Genomic DNA, 12,227 nt, shown 5'->3' on the forward strand with positions numbered 1-12,227 from the left:
AAGACTCTTCTGAGCAGCTAACACACAGCCTCCCCATTCATGCTGACTGGCTCCTAGGGCCGTCTGTTGTAGTGCAGAGTGGACTCATGAGATGACAGGGAGAGCAAGGAAGATGAGGGAAAGTGGGAAAGGGGGCATGGCTGTGAGCAGGTGTGGCGTGACTATCCTGAAGGGACCCTGCACTTCTGAATTGGCCACTACTGTATCACACTCCGCCTAATGGTGGAGCTGGCCTTGTGTGTAACCCTGGTAATGTAACATGTTTATTAGCAACATCTGTGACAGGTGTGGAGAACCTTTGGGGCTCCAGATGTTGCTGAACAGCAACCTCCTATCAGCCCCAGCAAGCATGGTCAGTGGCCAGGGATGATGGGAGTTGTAGTTCAGCAACATCTGGAGGGCCAAAGGTTCTCCTCACTGGATCTACGTGGAGCCTGAATCAAGATTTGCCAGACGACGTACACACAAATGAACACACCGTGGTTCATCTCCTAGACAAGAGGCAACAGCAGAGGTTGTTGCATTTCCAAAAGCTTGGGAGTGCATTTTTTAGTGGGCTGGGTTATAAGGATTTCATGAGCTGCCAGGTCACTTCTCTGGCAGGCTATTAATAATTCACTCCTGCAATGCTCTATTTAGCATCTAAAATTATCCCTTCCTTTTGACAGTGCAGAACTAACAAAGCCCTGGGCCACTTCTCCTGGCTTAGAAAAAAGGCACGCTCGGAAGGGGAGCGGGAGAGTCCCTGCGGCGAGACAACGTGCCCGGTGCAGAGAGGCTTTAACAATCAGCGGCGCCTGTCCTTCCCTGATGCGAAGGGCAGCAGGAGGGTGAGCACATTCATTTGCAAAGAGATGAACCCAATGGAGCCCACTGGCTGATCATTTTTCAATGGCCAGACTAAGCAATGGGTATAATGGGGCTTGTTTCAGTCACTCCATGTGTCACTCATTCGTAGGCACACAGGAAGCTGCCTTATAGTGAGTAGTTTACTGATCCCTCAAGCTCAGTATTGTCGACACTGACTGGCAGCGGCTCTCCACGGTTTCAGACAGGGGACATTCCCAGCTTTGCCTGGACATGCCGGGGGTTGAACCCGGGACCTCCTGCGGGCAAAGCAGATGCTCTGTGGTCTGTCTGCTTAAAAATTAAAGAAAGCTTGTAGTCCTCAAGGTTCTGAATGAAGGGCTGAAGTAAATAGAAACATAGGAAGCTGCATAATACTGAGTCAGACCATTGATCCTTGCAGCTCAGTGTTGTCGGCACTGACTGGCAGTTGGTCTCTGGGGTTTTAGGCAGAGATGTCTCCCAGCCCTCCCTGGAGATGCCGGGGATTGAACCTGGGACATTTTGCATGCAAAGCAGATGTCCTATCACTGAGCTACGGCCCTTCCCTGAAGGATCTGGCTTTGCTTATTTCCCTGACATTTCTGTCTCCCTTTGATGGGGAACCAGGCAGGACTGCCACCAGGCAGATGAATTCAGCTTCCCTTCTTGCTCACCAAAGTGATTTATTATCCTTGCTCTCCTGATCCACTGGAACTTTGCCCAGGCAGTCTGTTTGATGGTCTTTTACCTCGTCGTTCTTAATACAGACAGAAACTCCCATGCTCATGAAAAGGCCCTGTAGCAAAAAAAGAAAAGAAAGAAAAAGCCAGCAGCACTTCTTGGAAGCCCCTGTCCCAACAGGATTGAATTATTCAGTGAGACGGATCCAGAAGGTGGAGAGAGTAAGGAAGTGGTGATCACATTAAAAATAAACAGCATGCTATTTTGCAGCAGCAGCAGCTGAAGTGACTGAATAAAAAGGAAGTGTACAACTGGCCTGGAGGAAAGAATTTGGATCTCCTTGTATGGAAATACAAAGCCAATGATTATTATTTGATTGCTGTTGAAATATCTTGAGTCAAATGAAAAAAGCCAGCAAATGAGGAACAGAGTTCAGAAGCAGAGCATACACTTTGCATGCGGAAGGTCCAGGTTCCAGAGCCGGCACCAGAGGTTGGTATGGTCAAGCCCCATAGAACTCAACAGGACTGACTTCTAAGTAGATATAGTTTGGATTGTGCTGTTGGTAAACCTTGACTAGGGTTCTTCTGCAAAGACATCCATATCCAAGCAGGGTTGGCAACCCCCTGCCTGGAATGCCCTGCCCTTATCTTTTAACGTGGCTGCTCCAAACTTCTTTACAGATTTAACCCTTTACTTCAGAAAGAGGTCTGAGAAATGAGTAAGAGTAAGAAGTATCTTTTAAAATTGTTCTTTTCAATTCACTCTTGAATGAACATCATACCTAGGGCAGATCCACACCATTCATTTAAAGCACATTCAACACCCATTTGAAGCACATGAATCCCACCACAGAATCATGGGAACTGCAGTTTGTTAAGAGTGGTGAGAACTATAACTGTGAGGGGGAAATGACACTTCCCAGAATTCTTTAGGGGAAGTCATGCGCTTTAAATGCAAGTTGGATGTGCTTTAAACGTATTGTGTGAATCCACTTAATAAATTTTGCCTGCATGTAAATTGTGTTAATTAATTTTTCAAAATGGAAATGAGCTATAAACTGTAGTGGGTGACCATGGGCTACGCACCATCTCTCAGCCTATCTGCCCCACAGGATGAAAACAATGGAGAACCATGACTACCCCAAGGTATATTTAAAATGTAAAGGATGTATTGTATAACCATAGTGTGAAATCGGATACTTATAGGTAACACAGTATGACAAAACTGGGCGGAAGTAATGAGTGGGGTATCACAGGGCTCGGTCCTGGGCCCAGTGCTCTTCAACATTTTTATTAACGACTTGGATGAGGAGGTACAGAGCATGCTTATCAAATTTGCAGATGATACAAAATTGGGGGGCATAGCTAATACCATGGAAGACAGAAAGAAAATTCAAAGGGACCTTGATAGGCTGGAGCATTGGGCTGAAAACAACAGAATGAAATTCAACAGGGATAAATGCAAAGTTCTACACTTAGGAAAAAGAAACCAAATGCACAGTTATAAGATGGGGGATACTTGGCTCAGCAATACGACATGTGAGAAGGATCTTGGAATTGTTGTTGATCACAGGCTGAATATGAGTCAACAGTGTGATGTGGCTGCAAAAAAAGCAAATGCTATATTAAGCTGCATTAACAGAAGTATAGTTTCCAAATCGCGTGAAGTATTAGTTCCCCTCTATTCAGCACTGGTTAGGCCTCATCTTGAATACTGCGTTCAGTTCTGGTCTCTGCACTTCAAGAAGGATGCAGACAAAGTGGAACAGGTTCAGAGGAGGGCAACAAGGATGATCAGGGGACTGGAAACAAAGCCTTATGAGGAGAGACTGAAAGAACTGGGCATATTTAGCCTGGAGAAGAGAAGACTGAGGGGAGATATGATAGCACTGTTCAAGTACTTGAAAGGTTGCCACACAGAGGAGGGCCGGGATCTCTTCTCAATAGTCCGAGAGTGCAGGACACGGAATAATGGGCTCAAGTTGCAAGAAGCCAGATTTCGACTGGACATCAGGAAAAACTTCCTAACTGTTAGAGCCATACGACAATGGAACCAATTACTAGAGAAGTAGTGGGCTCTCCAACACTGGAGGCATTGAAGAGGCAGCTGGACAGCCGTCTATCGGGAATGCTTTGATTTGAATTCCTGCATTGAGCAGGGGGTTGGACTTGATGGCCTTATAGGCCCCTCCAACTCTACTATTCTAAGAAAATATTTATATAAGCATGACTATCAAATATGTTTATTATTTATACAACCTGTAAAGATATTTATAGTGCAATCCTATGTTTGCTTACTCAGAAGCAAGTCCCAATGTATTCAAGTGGGCTTACTCAACCAGGGAAAACTGTACCCTGAAATGATAAGGAACTTGTTCTTTTAGCAAGTCTTTTAAGTTGAGACCTTATCCCAGTCTGTGTTGGAATTGCTTTTTAATATGTTTTTAAACCTTTTCCTTAAAAAAAAATGTTTTAAAACTTTTAAAAATGTTTTTAAAGATGTTTTGTTTTAATATATTCTAAAGTCTGTTTTTATTATTTTTAAAGTGTTTTTAGTGCTTTTGTTTGCCGACCTGGACTCCTACTGGGAGGAAGGGCAGGATATAAATCAAATAATAAATAAATAAAAATAAATAAATAAACTTCATTCACCCAACCCAAAATTTGGAATCATGCCACTTTAAGCTGTTTTCCAACTGTTTATACTTTTTATGGTTATTGGTTTTTAAAGTGATTTATTTCTTATTGTGAGCTGCCTTGGTTTCCAATCACCAACCCTACACACACACACATATATATGCAGGTGTAAAAATACACCCCGTATAATAGTTTGTTGTCAAACCAGTTGGTCATTGAGGAACATTTTTTAAAAAAATCAGTATTAGTTTCCTACATAATAAAAACTGTGATAAACCCTGCCTAATTTCTTTAAAAATAGGGTTGGAGGGGGAGAGAAAGATTTACAACACAAACACAAGTCTGTGCTATGTTTACTCAAAAGTCCCATTAATTTACAGCACAATCCTAACCATGTCTACTCAAAAGTAAGTCCTAATGGAGTTCAATGGGGTTTACTCCAGGTACATGGGATTAGAATTGCTTTACTCCCAGAAAAGCAGATATTGGATTAAATACTTTCATATTTCATAGCCCAGGGTCTGACTCTTGGACAGAAGAGAAAAAACAACATTAAGCCATATTACTTATGCAAACTGCAAAAATCTTAAAGCCACCATTTTCTGACGTTGAAATTAAGCCTAGGCATGCCTGGATCAACAAGTCACAACCCTGGCTTCATTGGCTACAATCCTGAAAGGGCGGGGTTACAGCCAGAGCTTTAAAAATTTACTTTTTTAAACTACAACTCCCATCAGCACCAGCCAGCATGGCCATTGGATTGGGCTGATGGGAGTTGTAGCTAGAGCGAGGAATTGTTCTAGAGATCTGTAAAAAACAGTCACGCGGGAGGTTTGACGTTTTGGTGTATATCTCGGGAACCAGACCACCTAGAAACTTAATTTTTTTTTAATTGAAGCTGAGAGTCCAGAGATTAAGGGGTGCTAGCCGAAGAGGACCCCCAAAAAACAGAGACTCCGGCTGAAAACCAGAGACCTGGTAACTCTGTGACTCACACCTTCTGCACCCCCACATGGTGCAGCAGTGTCTTGGTGTGGCTGTTGCCAACACCAGTCACTCACCTCCTCCCCACCCCTGACATATTTACCTTGGCCATCAGGAAATGCTTCATTTGCTGTATTCCTGTGGATGTCAAGAGGCAATTAAAAAGGAATATAGCAGATGTTGCTGAACTACAACATCTATCATCCCTCGTCATTAGCCACGCTTGCTGGGGCTGATGGGAGCTGTAGTTCAGCAACATCAAGTGAAAGGTTCCGAACACCTGGGATATGAGATGCAATATATCCAGACTTTGCTGCTTTGTAATCAAATGTTGTTTTCTGGAATCAGTGAAGGGGGTGGAGGAATCAAGCAAACTCCACATTACTGTTTCTGGAAGATTCTGGAAACCTCCAGTCTACCTTCTGTGTAAACTGATGCAAGCATGTTTTAGAGCAGGTATGGAGAAACTTTGGCCCGTGTCTCCCATCCCTGATCTAAAGATTCATCTAAGACAGATGTGGAGAGCCTTTGGCCTTCCAGATATGGCTGAGCTATAACTCCCATCATCCCTAGCCATAGGCCATGCTTGCTGGGGCTGATGGGAGTTGTGGTTCAGCAACATCTGGAGAGCCAAAGGTTTCCCAAACTGGTTTTAGAGGGAAGTGCAAGTATCTAGCCCACATGTGTGAATGCAAGCAAAATGTTTAAAATGCATGTTGAGTATTTCCCGCATACGAGCCCTGGCAGCCCTTTCCCTGCATCACTGGTTGTCCCCACTTCCGCCACTAGGAGGCGTAGTGGGCAGCAGCAAGGGTTAGCCGGGGCCATCTTTTAAAAAAACAACAACAAATGGGTCCAGTAGCCACAGCACTGCCATCTTCATCCCCCCCCCGAACGCCTCTGACCCCTATCGTAGAGTTGCTATATTAGAGGCCAATTTCAGAGGCACTGAGGAAAATAAAGATGGTGGTTGCTGCATAGCGGTGCCCATTGCAGCTGGTAGGGCAGAAGGCAAAGATACCAACACAGGTGGAGCCAGAGCGCCAATGACAGGCAGAGCCAACCAAGTCTAGTTTTGACCCCATCCTTCCTGCTGAGTTCTAGAAAGGCAACATTGAGACGAAGTCCAAGGAAGCTGACAGCCAGTTCCACCCCCTGAACTGGATGTAAGTAAGAAGGAAGACAGGTGGGGGCTGGCGGGGGACAGAGTGAGGCTGGTGGGGCAGGGTCCCATCCGCCCTCACAGAGCAGCCTCCGCTGTTGCTACAATTCCCAGAGTTCTGTTGGAAAAGGGATTGATTGTTAAACCTCTCTGAGAATTGCAGCTCGGTGAGGGGAATAGGGGTCTCATAGCAATTCTCAGCGTCCCTAACAAACTACAGTTCCAGGATTCTTTGGCGGAAGCCACGCCTGTTGAAAGTGGTATGATACTGCTTTAAACATGTAGTGCGGATGGGGCCAGTATTTTGTGGGAGGGATCAAGTGCATACCGGAAATGTAGGCTTCTACAATGAAGGTGGATTCAAGTCTTCTGCTACCCTAGTGCAACAAATCCACTTTAAAAAAGAAACTGTCTTTTTGCAGTCAGAAAAAGTGACAGGAGAATGCACTGAAATGTGTGGGAGGAAAGAAGAATTAACTGGAAGACTTGCAAACACTGAGCAAATCAGAATGAAAGGATGAATGCTCAATAAAAAGCAGGCATCGTGTGACTTCTGGGTAAGCGTTGTGCAAGCAAATTAGGATGATTACTTGATAAACAGGCTCTCTGGAGCTCTTAGTCACTGGGACTTACTTCTGGGTAAGCAGCCTTCGGGTTGTCTTGGCAGACATTTACCAGGAGTGCTTTCAGACTGTCACAATTTTCACATGGGATTGAACCACATATTGACAAATTCAGGTTGCACAGTTAGAGCAGATTGTTTCCGTTTCTCCAAAACAGTGGACTTTTTGCAATATGGAAAGCAATGGGGAAAAGCACTGGAAAGTGCCGGATGACACTTGCTTTGTCACAACATCATCTAACCTCCCCACAAACAAATCAGGATGAATGCTCTTTAGCCAACTAATCTTCCTGCAAACAAATCAGGATGAATGCTCAGTAAACAGCTCATCTGGAAGCCCTTCACCAACAGATTCCAAAAACACAAGGAATGGTCCTGCTAAAGCAGGTCAAGTGCCTTGTATCAACCAGCAAAATGGATTCTGTAAGGCTTGAGAAAGTCAGTTCCCAAAATAGCTGGGTGAAATCCCAGAGCTGGAACACAGCGATGCCTGGAGACAAACCCTCACCTTGTCTCAGCCCCTATCGGTGACAAATCCACCCAGCAGACAATGGCTTTTGCGCTAATCCTTTTATAGCTGCACAAACTGCTAATTAAGACTGCAAAGCCAGCCTGCCTGGCCATCTTCAACGATGATTCAGTTCTAAAAAGCGTCCCTTGCCTGGAAGACATGCGGGCTGCGGAAATTTGGGAAGTGGCTCCCCCAATTGCTGCCTCTCCTCATCAGCATGCCATGCAGGGTCGTTTTAGTTGTCAGTTCAGGCGCCTGAATGTGGGTGGTAGATGAGGAGGGCTGTTTTGGTTGTCAGTGAGGCAGAAGCATTCCCGTAAAGGAGAGGGGGAAATGTTGCAGTCGCTGCTGCATTAATGGACATTAGCATGAGGGACCAGGCCTGAAAGGTTTCCTGTCGCAGGGAGGAGGGTGTACGCGGCACAGATTCATTGCACCCAAACTGGCGTCACACACTTTGGCTCCAGCCAGCTGTCTGCAGTTCCTCTTGCAGAGTGTTGAGGCAGTTGCATGGTCAAGAAGCAAGGCTGTTTGCAGAGGATCATTTCAGGTGTAATGGTAGGAATAGGGGAGAAATTTGATTTGGTTAGCTGGTATAGCACAGTGGGGAGGAAAGCCTGGCTCGGAGTCCAGAGTTTGTGGGTTCAAATCCCCACTCGTGTCTCCTGGGTGTCAAGGGCCAGCTAAATATCACCCCCACAGGGAGTGGCTCAGGAGTTATGTGGCCTGCCACCTGTGCAGCTGTGGGCAAGCGGCATAGTCCCAAGGAGCCCGTTGCCCCCCAGTTGGCAGTTGTGGGCAAGGAAGGGGCTGGCTTGTGCAGCTGCAGCATGCTGAGCAGGCCATAGCCAGCTGGGGAGGACAAGCCTCAGAGGGAGGCAATGGGAAACCCCCTCTGAACACCGCTTACCATGAACACCCTATTCATTGGGTCGCCATAAGTCGGGATCGGCTTGAAGGCAGTCCATTTTGCATTTAGCATTTAAAGGCGGCCCTATCAAATTTGCACTTTCTGAAACAATATATGAAAGTAAACAATACATAAATGTAGCCATCCTTCCAAATTTGCACTTCTCAGAATTTTGCAATGTGGTGCTCCAGCTGAGTAATGTGTACGTAAAAATATATACTAGGGTAAATGGGGCATATAAATGCATAGACTGGTAAAAGTAACATACAAAGTTGCATTATATTAGGGGGAAAGGCTTGGAAAAATGTGTATATTAGTCAAAACTTCATACAGAAATTGTGTATGTTAGGAGAAATTCACGCTAAGGTATGGATGAATTTTCATGAGGATTAAAAAAAAATAGGCAGATTGCTGGAGAATATAGAGAACTAGATTTAGGAATGGAAAAACGATAAACATAGGGACCCAAAATTGACAGATCTGTCCATCCCTAAGCAATGGGAGCCATTTCTCCCTTAACCATTTTTTTGTGCCACGAGTCCTCGTCCGCCACTGCTGCTTTCTGATATATGCCATTGTCATCTGCTGGTAACACCTTCTATGTTCCACAATGGACAAACTGTTTAGTCACTTTCTATGTCAGGACTGGGGAGCCTCAGGCCCGGGGGCCAAATGCAGCCCCCCAACCCCTGTAACCGGTTACCTTCCCCAGTGGGTTTATCCAAAGGATAAGCGAATCTGTCCATTCTGGTTTTTCATTTCTCTAAACTTACATTCAGTTTTCCACATTTCCACTCCAGTTTGCAATTTTGTAAAAAAAAGTTCTCATGAAAATTCTGATTTCTCCTGAATTTTTATATGCAGTTTTGTCTAATATACACATTTTTGCAAAGCAATTTCCCCTAATTGATGCACCTTTTATGTTATTTTCACAAATATAGGCATCTTTATACGTCACTTGCCTGGAGAGCCGCAGTGCAAAATCCAGAAAAGTGCACATTTTGAAGGAAGGCTGAGTTTCAGTTCAGAACGTGCAAATGAGGTAGATCCATCTTTAAATGCAAACTGAATTGAATTTCTCTCCCCACCCTCACCCCCAATCCCTGTCTGGAGGTGGTTCTCCTCTGATCAGCACTGGGTAACCACCACTATAAATTTTTCCCAATGTCCTGGAGTGCCCCGTATAGCATCACTCTAGGCCTGGTTAGTACTTGGATGGGAGACCGCCTGGGAATACCAGGTGCTGTAGGCATAGAGGAAGGCAATGGTAAACCACCTCTGAATACCCCTTACCATGAAGACCCTATGGATATATCCAAAAAAGATTCATAGGGTCGCCATAAGTCGTAATCGACTTGAAGGCGTATAACAACAACAAAATCTGTCTGCCACCCAACAAGGGGCAAAGCAAGGGCTGATGCCAGTGGGCCCTACCAAATCAGCAGGGCACCAGGCATCTGCCCACGGATTCCAGGTGCTGACGCCAGCCATTCACATAGCTACTTTCAATCAAAGTGCAATGATCGCCTACTCTATAATCTACTGTGTGTCCTTATGCCAGTGATAGGGAGAAGGGCAAATGTGACCCTCCAGGCCTCTCTCTCTCTGGCCCTTTGGAACCTCTCCAGGCCATACCCCTGACTAGCCATACTTTGCACCCTCCTTGAGGGATTGTGCCTGGCTGGGATGAGTCCTTGAACCCTGATGATGCTTCTGGCTCGTCGGGACTGAGGGTAGAGCAGTGTGTGTGTTGAAATCAGCCTGCTGCACAAAAGGCAACATTCACATTTGTTGCTGTGCCTGCTTCTGCCTCTGACCTCTCCCACCACTGGTGTATGGCCCCTGGAAGGTTGCCTGGAAAGTAATTTGGCCCTCAGGCTGAAAATGGTTCCCCATCCCTACTGTGTGCACTAGAAATTGCAGCCGAAGTCACCAGGTAGCTGCAGAATCTCATACCTGCTGCTGAGCCAGTCCACCTGAGTTAGGTTTAGCAGCCAGGCTGGGTTTTGTGATCAGGTGGCAGCGCCCCCCAATGGGGATGCAGGAAGCAGTTCAAATGTTGCTTGTGCCGTAGAGGTTAACCCAGGAAAGCAAATGCCCCTTTCCACTCTGCTGAATGTGGGATCCTGGTCCCTTTCCACAGTAAGCTTCCTTGCTTCCCAGCAAAGCAGCACAATAGCTTCTTCGTCAATGCTCCTGGCCTTGCTCATCTACATTTCAATATTCACTGCCTGTTCTTTTGGCACTCGCCAATTTCGCAGCAAGGCTGTTGTCTTAGCAGCAGTGGGAACATTTTTCCATCCGGTGCTTCGGAAGGAGGAGTGTCTTGTGCGAGCCTTTGCATTGCTGAACTGGGAAGGGGCGCTTGGTCTGCTGGATTCAAAACCACACGGAGATGGATGGGAGAGGGGGAGTCCAGCGGCAGAGAGAGAGAGAGAGAGAGAGAGAGATGTTGTAAGAACTAGGGATGGAAAGATCTGTTAACTGTGGCTCTCTCCATTTCTCATTTTGGCACTCTTAAAATCCACGTTCTCCACATTTCTGCAGCAGTAAGCAGTATTTTTAAAAAATCCTTCTGAAAATTCTTCAGCATTTTACTGCAATTTTTGCCTGATGAACGTATTTTTATATGCACTTTTGACTAATGTACACATTTCTGCAAGCATTTTCTACCAGTATAATGCCTTTTTGTATATTATTTTCACCAATGTATCCATTGTTATGCACACTTTCCCCTAATATATGCATTTTTGGGTAAACATTGGCTGGTTAGAGAACTGCACCGCAAAATTCAGATAACTGTGAATTTTGAAGGAGGGCTGTGTTTCTCGTATTGCTTTGGAAAGTTGGATAGATTTGCCTTTAAATGCAGACAGACTCTTTCCCCCTCAGTAGTAAGGACTTGTGGGTGGCATAGAGTCCGAGAGGCTGTATGTGAGAGGACTTCAAGCAGTTTTTGTGAAGGTGTTGGGCTTTTCTGAAATAATCACAATGTCCCCCTCTTCCAGGGGCCACATGCCAGAGGCAAATGTGGGTGGAGCAACAAATCTAGGTTTTCTCTTTTGTACAGTAGGCTAGGTTCTACACACACTTGCACCTCTCTATCCTGCCTCCTCTCAAGCAAGAGGCATTATCAGAACTCCAGGACACATGCCAGCCAGCAAAAATACAAGGAGGGTGTGAAGGCTGCCGCCTGGTGAGAAGGAGTGTGGCCAAGGAAGAGGCATGGCCTAGGGAGAGTCCCAAGCGCCAGACAGAAGGATCTGGAAGGCTGCATTTGGCTCATGGGCCTGAGGGCTCCCTATCGCTGATCTGCACATAGAGTGCCCATGCGTCTTATTTTATAGAAAACAGATTTTGAAGGGCTGTCCAGTCCAAGCTGGCCACCTTTAAAGATAAATGACTGGAAAAAAGCTGGGAAGAACAGGAGCCTTGAAGTTTCCCATCAACATCAACATTTGGAGGCAGAGCTTGGAAAAGTTACTTTTTTGAACTACAACTCCCATCAGCCCCAGCCAGCATGGCCACTGGATTGGGCTGATGGGAGTTGTAGTTCAAAAAAGTAACTTGTCCAAGCTCTGCAAATTGGAGGGCAAACTCAGCAGGTGCACAGGCCAACTAGTGGTCATTTTCCTACTGTGTCACTGGGTTGTATCTGATGCTGGTCCTACTCAGAGTGGACCTATTGAAATGAATGGGCATGCATCAGTTAGAACTGAGGTGGAGTTGACTCATTGGGATCATCTACATCAGGGGAGGGAAACTGCTTGGAAACGGGTGAGCAGATCCTGAAGTGGCTAACCCTCTACAGAACCCGACGGCACAGCACCACCTCAAGAGGAGACCCACCCCCAAATAAGAACATGAAGTCCAGAGTCTACAGTTACCTA

Source organism: Rhineura floridana, chromosome 17, assembly GCF_030035675.1.
Source record: "Rhineura floridana isolate rRhiFlo1 chromosome 17, rRhiFlo1.hap2, whole genome shotgun sequence".
Taxonomy (NCBI): Eukaryota; Metazoa; Chordata; class Lepidosauria; order Squamata; family Rhineuridae; genus Rhineura; species Rhineura floridana.